The sequence below is a fragment of the Polistes dominula genome, unplaced genomic scaffold (assembly GCF_049000335.1).
Source record: "Polistes dominula isolate Pdom_NZ unplaced genomic scaffold, Pdom_raw_medaka contig_269, whole genome shotgun sequence".
NCBI classification, from domain to species: Eukaryota; Metazoa; Arthropoda; class Insecta; order Hymenoptera; family Vespidae; genus Polistes; species Polistes dominula.
Genome location: NW_028300869.1, coordinates 370425 through 380113, shown reverse-complemented (window position 1 = coordinate 380113; position 9689 = coordinate 370425). Strand labels below are relative to the sequence as shown.

At 32.7% G+C, this 9689-nt stretch overlaps 1 protein-coding gene across 2 annotated transcripts in view; it reads right to left on the bottom strand.

Moving 5' to 3' along the window:
• Window positions 1-1115: 1115 nt before the first annotated feature.
• The window catches only part of LOC107073512 (uncharacterized), a 160030-nt gene continuing 151456 nt past the window's right edge, over window positions 1116-9689 (bottom strand). For both annotated transcript variants that reach the window (XM_089171078.1, XM_089171086.1), the window contains exon 11: window positions 1116-3253. The gene's annotated coding sequence lies outside the window, so the exon portion shown is untranslated. The remainder of the gene's footprint in view (window positions 3254-9689) is intronic.

Sequence of the window (9689 nt, the reverse complement as noted above, 5' to 3'; positions counted from 1 at the left end):
GCGTTTGGGCTATGGTGCCTAAACATCTATTTAATGGTAAAAAAATTTGTGGAAATAGCTTGTCAATTGGCAGCTTGTATATTTAACGAAGGTTTTGATCCAATACTAAAAATAATGCACGTTTTGGAGATAAAACTTGGCCCTATCGCAGTCAATTACGCTAGTCACCGCGACAACACGCGTGTGCGTTCAGCCAATCGTTTGAGCGGAGAATCTTTAAAAGAGGCCAGGACACAACGAAAAAAGGTTAGAGTTGAAGAAAATGAGTATTTTGAAGAAGCAGAAGGCATACTGTATGGTGCAGGCATCGCAGAATAAGGTAGAGTCAGACTTTTTAAAAATTTGTTAAAAGAAACTTTAAACGCGTTTTTCTCGAAACAACGTTTTTTCGGTTGGCGGGCATGATATCTCCGAAACTACTCAACCGATCCTTCTGAAATTTTAACCACATACTCTACACATGAATGGCTATCTCGCATGCTACAACCAAGTCAAAATATTAATTTTTACTATTTTTTTTCACAAAAAACTGCGAAAAAAATCAACGATTTTTTTTTTTTTCGAAAAATGGCTGTCATTTTGTTTTGCTTTCATAAAAATTGATAGTTTTAGCATACCCGATAGCCATTGTCATACTAAATTTAAAACCGTTTAATTTTTTTGTTTTAGACCACCCGTTCTCAAATTTCGATGCCCGCCAACAGCATACCTTTTTTTGACGGGTTCACGTTTGTCAGCCATTTTGGATGTCAAAAAACGTTAAAAACAATAAAAAAAAATTTTTTTCTTGTACTTCTAGAGTGTATTTATCATACCCAACAACTTTCATATGTATATGTATTCTACAAAGCCTAAAAAAAAATCGTGAAAATAGCCTTTTTTTTCGGCGTAGAAACCAGAATGAACCCTTAATACACTTTCACTACCAACAAAATTTTTATTGCTTAGTTTTGTAATATGTTTATCTAATATACACATACACATACATATACAATATGCGCATATATTATATTGTATGTATACTTCGCGTTCATACAACCCTCCTGAACACTATATGTACGTATTAAAAATGTAAATTAAAAAATAGACAAGTATTTTAATAAATAAAACATTAATTTAATAAATTATATTTATTATTTAAATAATAATAATTTAAAAGTAGAGTTCATTTTACGAAACAAACATAAAATGAAAATTATACATAGTTATTATTTTTATTACTTTTTTATGAATATAAACTACCAGATTTGTACGGCATTGATTTTTTATAGACGATTGCATTAAATAAAAATAAACTATCTAAACGCCGTACAAAAAAATGTCGTACTCAATATCACCCAAAAGTACATTTTTTTACATCGATTTTTCGGAAGTTTTTTTCCTCCTACAGACCCTTGGACAAAAAAAAATTTACGGCATGTGAAAAAATGTTATCTATGCATGAAATACTTTCAAAATAAATTAATTTTATGTCGTATCTGATCATCCCCCAGACCCTTGAAAAAAGGTGGATTTTAACCCTAGATTTTTCTCCCTTGTGTCATGATTTTTTCATGGCGTGGCGAAATAATCAATTAGAATAAGTATTTAAATTGTATGAAACAAACGCCGTTCATAATCAAATGATGTAATAGACCCGGGGTTTTGTCAGAAAATCAAAAATTTTTTCCGACTTTGTGGCTTACTATTTTTTAACGGCACTACGTGTTTTCTCATTATTTTTGATGGATCTATAGATGGTAAGAATGCCGTAAAAAAATCATTTGATAAAAAAGCACCTGGTTATTTTGTGCTTTTTAATTCTCACCTGCACTCAGTTGGACAGCTTACAAGTCACGGAATAGTGCTAAAAATTATTATTTTATGCATTTCTATCGTCCAATACAGGTTTTCTGCGGGATCACATGATCCATCGATTTTTTAGGTCGGGCCTGTAGTCTATTCCCCTATTTGCAGCAAACGCGTTTGTGTTTTTATCTGCTTGCTCCATCTTATTTTTCATTTCATTTAACTGAATTTTACTTTTAATATATGCCACAGTTTGTTCTTCTTCTTTCAACATGTCAATCAAATCTCCGACGTAACTGCATTTACATGGAAGTGTGTTTAAGATATAATTTAATTTTTCTTTTTCACTAACTACTGCGCTCGCATTTTTCAGCACGTTAATATTCTTCTTAAAGTCACTAAAAAATATTGATGTATCACTATATTGTTCTAATCTCATTTTTTCTATTTTGTTTCTACAAACAATCTGTAATGCCGACGACTTTTTCAAAAAAATCTCGTCAAGTTTCTTAATAATTTCAAATGCTGTTGTCTCTGCTTCTAGAAAATTCAGCTGCCTGTTCGATATTGCACTATATATCACACGTTTATGGTTTTCATATCTTTTTCATCCCATTCGTCTTTATCTGCAGAAGTTTTTGCTCTTGTTACCACTACTTCACATTTTTGCCATTTTAAGGAAGTTAAGACTCTTTTCTTCTACATAGAATAGTCTTTTATATCAAACACTGGTAACGTGATTCCATTCACTTCCCTTTTGAATAAACTTCTCTTCTCTTTTCTCGAACTTTCTTTTCTTTCGTTCTAAACACGTGGCACTTCGGCGTTTCACTTCCGCACAAAAAACAAAAAAAATTCAAAAACTGCCTTTCCCAAACAAACCAACGAACTGCTACCATGTAAAGAAAAGTGGATAATTGGGTAAAGGCAAAGTAACTTGAGAAGTTTTATTATAATCACTGTATGAAAGCTTTTACAACAAAGTATACGCGTTGCGACTTCTTTGCCGTTACGTCTTGAACTGAGCGTACGTTACAAAACAACGAGTTAGCTTATCTCACACACACATACACACATACTATTCCTTACTATGTATGCGTGCCTATACAGTATATGCTTAATATTCAAATACAATGTAACTGTAACTCTATTTTCAACATTAATAAAAGTCCATTCTCCTTTTTCTGCGTTTTCCTTGCTTCCATTCAGTATTCCTAAGCTGTTTTCCGCTACCATCTTCAGTAATTCATATTTTTGTGCGTTTATCACTCTGTCCTTTGATTTTCTTCTCTCCGCTTCTCCTATCCAGCATGTTCCTCCTTTATCCGAAATCCTTGCATTGAAATCACCGATTATTAGCAAATTTTTTTCTTCATTTCTTTCTATGCAGTCCTCCACTTCTCTCAGTTTTTTCCTCTCTCCTCCTCTGTTGTATACAATTATTATTGTTAAATTGATTTGAGATCTGGAAAAACATAAAGCAAAAAAATTTTACTAATTATTTATTAAACAAAAGAACAAAGACTATTTTATAACTACACATCATGCGTTCGAGAGCAGTTCTTCATTGTGCCGTCGCTTGCGGCATCTCAGTTCCAACTGACGTCATACATCATACAGTTACACACGCATACTTCTACTCTATTTAGAGTGCGTTCGCAACGCTCATCTCATGATACGATAGAAATGTACCTTTATTTTCCAACAATTATGTGTCAAATTTCTTTTACCATTCTTATCTCAAGCTGTATAATTTCTTCATTGCGTGCTTCTGCTTTCTTTATCTCTAAGTCCTTTCTTATTCGTACTGCAAATCCACCAATGTATCTACCTTTTATTCTATCCTTCTTTGCCTCTTGAACTATCCAGTTGTAGTTTCTTGAGATTGAGTCTTCTGTCTTCTTCCATTCTTTCTTGTCTAACCATGTCTTCTGTAGTCCTATTATGTCGAATTGTTCTATGTATTCTCCAAAATCCTTTTCTTTATTCTTTATCCCTGCTACATTCCATGCTATTATTCTCACATTTTTTCTTTTCTTTGCCTCTATTCTTTTTCCATTCTGTTTTTTTTCTTTTCTCCTTCTTGATTCTTCTTGTTTTTCTTTTTTCTTTCCTTTCTAATTAATTTCTGTTCTCCTCTATCATTTGAAAATCTCTGTCTCTAGTTAACTCTAAGTTAACTCTAGTTAACTCTAGTTAACACATTGTACGCCGGATGGCATCTGAGCCATTCAAAGTCTGAGCGCCAGCACCGTGTCAACCGCCTAAAGCGTGGGCGCCGGCATGATTCGCTTGTTGACGACCAATGAATAGGTGAAGAAAATATTTAAAATTTTATACTGTTAATTTTTCCTTTTGAATTAAGGAAAATTGCAGCGGGTTCGGCAAGGTTTTATATTATATTATATTAAATGCAAAGCTTCAGTCTTACTTTATTTTAATATTAAAGATTGTATAACACTTATATTTTATAATAGAACCTTTCTTATAATACGTCCGCGCTTCTTAAGTGATCTTCTTCAACTGTCTAGTAACTATTTTTCCGATATACTTCCTATCCCTCTTTTGTCTTACCTATTAGTAACTATTGTTCTTTGAGCGCGCATATTTGAATATTACATTAAGGTTAGATGAAATTGAGGATTACTTTCTTATTCCTTTTTTTAACACTTCCTCTTAATCCTCAATTTCCTCCTTACATTATATTATATATATATATACTTTTTTTTACAAATATGTAATCCTTTTGTATGCCTAATCAATTATTAACTCTAACAATACTACAAGAAAAAATAAATTTTAGTTCTCTTAAATAGCTATCTCGCAGAAAAAAATTTGGTTGTATTTTACAATGTTATTTTGTTACTAAATATTCTTTAAATCTCTCAAACTTGTTGTAATTCAATGCTTTTGTTAATATATCAGCTATTTGGTTATTGGTGCTAACATGTTTTATGGTAACATTATTTAATTTTATGTGGTCACTTAGAAAGTGATATCTTACATCTATGTGCTTAGATCTTCTATTAAATATACCTGTTTTCATTAACTGAAAAATCTGCATCACAGTAGCAGTGCAGTATATCGTCATTCCCAGTCGATGTGTATGAGATTCCACAGTCCAAAGAACCCTGTAAATATCTAAAAATTCTTTTAACATTTGTTATATCACTACCATTGGGTTTTTCCATTGATCTGCTACAAAAATTTACTGCATAACATATATCTGGTCTTGTTTTCGCAGTAAGATACATCAGATTACCAATGGCCTCTCTGTATGGATAATTTTTATTTTCTTCTTGGACTTCATTTTTCACATTGCTGTTTCCAAGTATGGGTGTGTTTACTGGATTTGCATCCTTCATGTTAAACGTATCCAGAATTTTCCTGGTATATTGTTCTAAAGACAATTTTATTTTACCATCACCGTTTTTTATCTGTATACCTAGAAAAGATTTTGGATTAGTAATTATTAATAGGTCGAAAATTTCTCTTAATCTGGAAACAATGTCTTTTAAAACATCTTTATTATCTCCGAACATTATTCCATCATCAACATGAATTGCCAAAATTGCTGTGTTGTTCTTCCTCTTGAAGATACATTTTTCAGTAATGAGCTGTTGAAATCCATGTTCCTTTAGTGTTTCAGTAAATTTTTTATTCCAGCAATTTGGTGCTTGTTTCAGTCCATACAATGCCTTTTTTAATTTTCCAAATTTTTCTTCTTTTCCATAACCTTCAGGCAGTTTTATAAATATGTCCTCCTCTATAATTCCATATAGGAATGCTGTTCGTATATCAAATTTTATATATTTCCATTTGTTTTTACATGCTAATGCAAATAGTGCTCTTAAGGTTGCGGTATTGACAACCGGACAGAAGAGTTTCTCGTAGTCTAGTTGGTCCTTTTGTTCAAATCCTCTTGCAACCAAACGTGCTTTGTGTCTCCCGTCTTCCTTTTTTGTAAATATCCATTTTGTGGAAATGCATTGGTTCTTCATTGCTTCTTCTTCATCTACGATGTCCCATGTATTATTCTTATGTAATGAATCCTTTTCATCCTCAATTGCCCTTTTCCATTCTTCCTTTTCATCACTGTTCATAACCTCACTGTATGTTAAATATGCAATGGGTTCTCCATATCGTTCTGGGCTTTTTCTTGGTCTTTTTGATCTTCTTAGTATCTGTTCCAATCCTTCTTGGTCTTCCTCTACATTCAGCATCTCTTTTTCACTGTCGGATTGTTCTTCATAGATTTTTGTTTCTGGACCCTTCCATTTTTCATCATGCTGTTCTTTCTTTTCATTAAATTCCTCATTGGTCTTAATATTTTCAATTGTATTACAGTTTATTCTTATTGTGCTGTTCACCATCTTTTCTTCAATGCATGTTACTTCTCGTGAAATTCTTATTTTCCTATTCTCTGGATCCCATAGTCGATATCCATTTTCAGTATATCCAACAAATATCATTTCCTTGCTTCTAACATCCAGTTTCTTCAATGGTCCTGGAGTTTTTACATATGCTTTACAACCGAATATTCTTAAGTTTTTGAGGTTTGGTTTTCTTGAGTTCCACAACTCATATGCAGTTTTCTCATTTATGGTGGTTGGACTTCTGTTGTGTAAATAAGCTGCAACTCGCACTGCTTCACCCCAAAGGTTTTTATTTGTGTTACTTTCTGTAAGCATTGCTCTTACCTTTTCAGTTAATGTTTTATTCATCCTTTCAGCTTTACCATTTAGTTGAGGTGTGTATGGTGGAGTAAAGTCCATTTTAATTCCTTTATATTTACACCATTGCCTTACTGCATTATTGGCATATTCCTTGCCATTGTCACATCTAATTGTTTTTACCCGTTTCTCCCATTTATTTTCTGCTAATTTTATGTATTCTTTTATTTTATCTTCCATCTCATTTTTATGTGCTAGGAGAAATACCATTGTGAAATTAGTATAGTCATCAATGAATGTGCAGAAATACCTCTTTTTATCCCATGTTACTGGTGTTATTGGGCCGCAAACGTCAGTGTGTATTATCTGCAAAGGTCTTGTTGCTCTTTCTCTTACACTGTTAAATGGTTTCCTTTTCTGATTTGCTTTTATACAGGTTTCACAATTGCTTAGCTGACCAAGTATCCCCTTGTCTATCTCCATTCCAGTTGAGATTTCCAGGAGTTTTTTCATATTATCTACACCCAGGTGTCCAAGTCTTTTGTGCCAAAGTAGTTCTGTATTAATCTTAAGTGATGTTTGCATAGCTTCTTCTCTTGCATTGATAGTATATAATCCAACTGTGTTTTTTCTTCCTTCTAATATAATTTTATTATTTTTACTTATAACTACTTTATCTTTATTGAATGTTACCTTTCCTCCAGCTTTAGTAATTTCGTTCACTGAAAGTAAATTCTGTGTTAAGTCGGGAACATAGAGAACATTTTTTAGTTTGCACCTAGCCATTTCTAGTGATCCGAGCTCTCGTGCTGTCATTGTGCCTTTGGTACTAGCTATGTTGATCTTAGTATCTACTGGCTTTGACTTTGTCAGATGATCCTTCTGGTTTGTCATGTGTACTGAGGCTCCCGAGTCGACTATCCATTCTTCCTTGGACTCTTCCATACCTGCCATAAATGCCGCTTTTCCACTACTTATTCCTGGTTCATATTCATTTAATCGCTTTCTAAAAAAACAACTATTTTCATTATGATTAGTTTTCTTACAAATTTTACATGCTGCAGTTGATCCTTTTCTGCAATTCCTGGTGTTATGATTATTTCTCTTGCAGTTGTAACAATACATAGTGTCTTTTCCACTTTTCTTACAGTTTGCTGCAATGTGTCCTCTTTTGTGACACTTGAAACATTCTCTTGTTTCAACTTTCATTGCTATCTCTTCCTCTTCAGCCACATGGTCCCTTGCTTCTTCAGCTAAAAGACGAGCCGTCAAGTTTGTGAGGGTTCGATTATCTGCTGGTGTTGATTCCCATGCACTGATGAAGTACCTGTACTTTTCTGGTAATGTCGTTAATATTTTGGATATCAACATGCTATTATCGATATTTCCTCCAAGAGATTTTATTTTATATGCTATATTATTTAATTCAGCAATGTGTGTTGCCACATTGTGGTCTCTTTTCATTTTATATTCAAAAAATTCTTGCATTGCAGAGCATTTTTGCTGTGCAGTGTCTCTTTCAAAGATTCCTTTTAATTTGTGCCACATGGCATATGCTGAATCACATGTTATTAGATGAATTTTAAGGGTATTATCTATCGTACTTACAATAAATCCTTTTGCTTTCGCATCTTTTCTCCTCCAAACTTCATTGCGTTCTTCTATTGGTGTTTCATCATTTATTTGATTGTGCAGATCAGCTGCTTCTAGAAAGATCGTCATTTGGAATTTCCACATGTTATATCCATTTGCATCTCGCAATTTCTCAATATTATCCATTGTTCCAGTTATATTGTTTTCACTAGCCATCATTTCTCTCTTGTCTTTTGTGTATATTTTCTTGCACACTTAGTTTTATTTTATTTTATTTTATTTTATTTTACACGCGGTCGTTTCAATTGCCGAACACGTGCTCTGGGCCCATAACCTGTTAAATTTTCCCTTTTGAATTAAGGAAAATTGCAGCGGGTTCGGCAATGTTTTATATTATAATATATTAAATGCAAAGCTTCAGTCTTACTTTATTTTAATATTAAAGATTGTATAACACTTATATTTTATAATAGAACCTTTCTTATAATACGTCCGCGCTTCTTAAGTGATCTTCTTCAACTGTCTAGTAACTATTTTTCCGATATACTTCCTATCCCTCTTTTGTCTTACCTATTAGTAACTATTGTTCTTTGAGCGCGCATATTTGAATATTACATTAAGGTTAGATGAAATTGAGGATTACTTTCTTATTCCTTTTTTTAACATATACATTATTGTAAAACACTAAATTTGGTTTGCATATTCGTTATATGCAATTTAACGATAACGAAAAATAGAAGCAAAATAAACAAATTTAATTTATAATTATAAAAAAATATACCTGTTTTATTTGATGATTGATTATTACATATATATATAATATAAACACAAAGAAAAATATTAGTATTTAAGGGATGTATGGTATTGTTCAAAACATTTTCCAAGATGTAAAGGTACTTGGCAAAGAGAACACATAAAGCTACTCTCGCTTCTTTTTTTGCTAGCAGAGCAAACTTTGCATGGACGTCGTACATATCGGTTTTTGTTCCCAGATCCAATAATTCGAGTAACGTTGTGCTTCTTCATATCACCCGATAGTCTCTGATGGTGATCATATTTTGATGTGCGAGGTGTAGGAACTAATACCGAAGGTTGTTCGCCACGAACATTCGATACATCTTGAGTACTTGTATATTCTTCGATCCATAAAAGTGCAACAGCATGTAAAAATTTCTGATATTTTATAGTGTTACCATTGAACTCAACATATAATCTATATGCATTGAACAATGCGCAGTTTCAAAGAAACAAAACTGTTTTTTTTTGTCCATTTCACGGTTTTCCTCATATTGGAAAAATATGATAAAAACTGATCGGCCAAATCTACGCCCATCATATATTTGTTATAATCTATGACCGATTGAGGTTTTATAATTTCTTGTTTTGTTTTCCAATGTACTTTTTTTGTGTTTGTTAGTTCTCCCGAATGTATTGTAGAAACCATGTATACGATTTTGCGTTTTGGCTTCCATGCCTGTACTAAAATTTCATTTTTTCTTTTAAATGTATAATCTCCAGTTTTTAAACTGATATGCTTCATAGATTCTGGAACACCTCTATTTACTCTCATTGTACCGCAAACTCGTGTGCCATTTTTCAGAAGCAATTCTGCGGTACGAATACTGTTATAGTAAT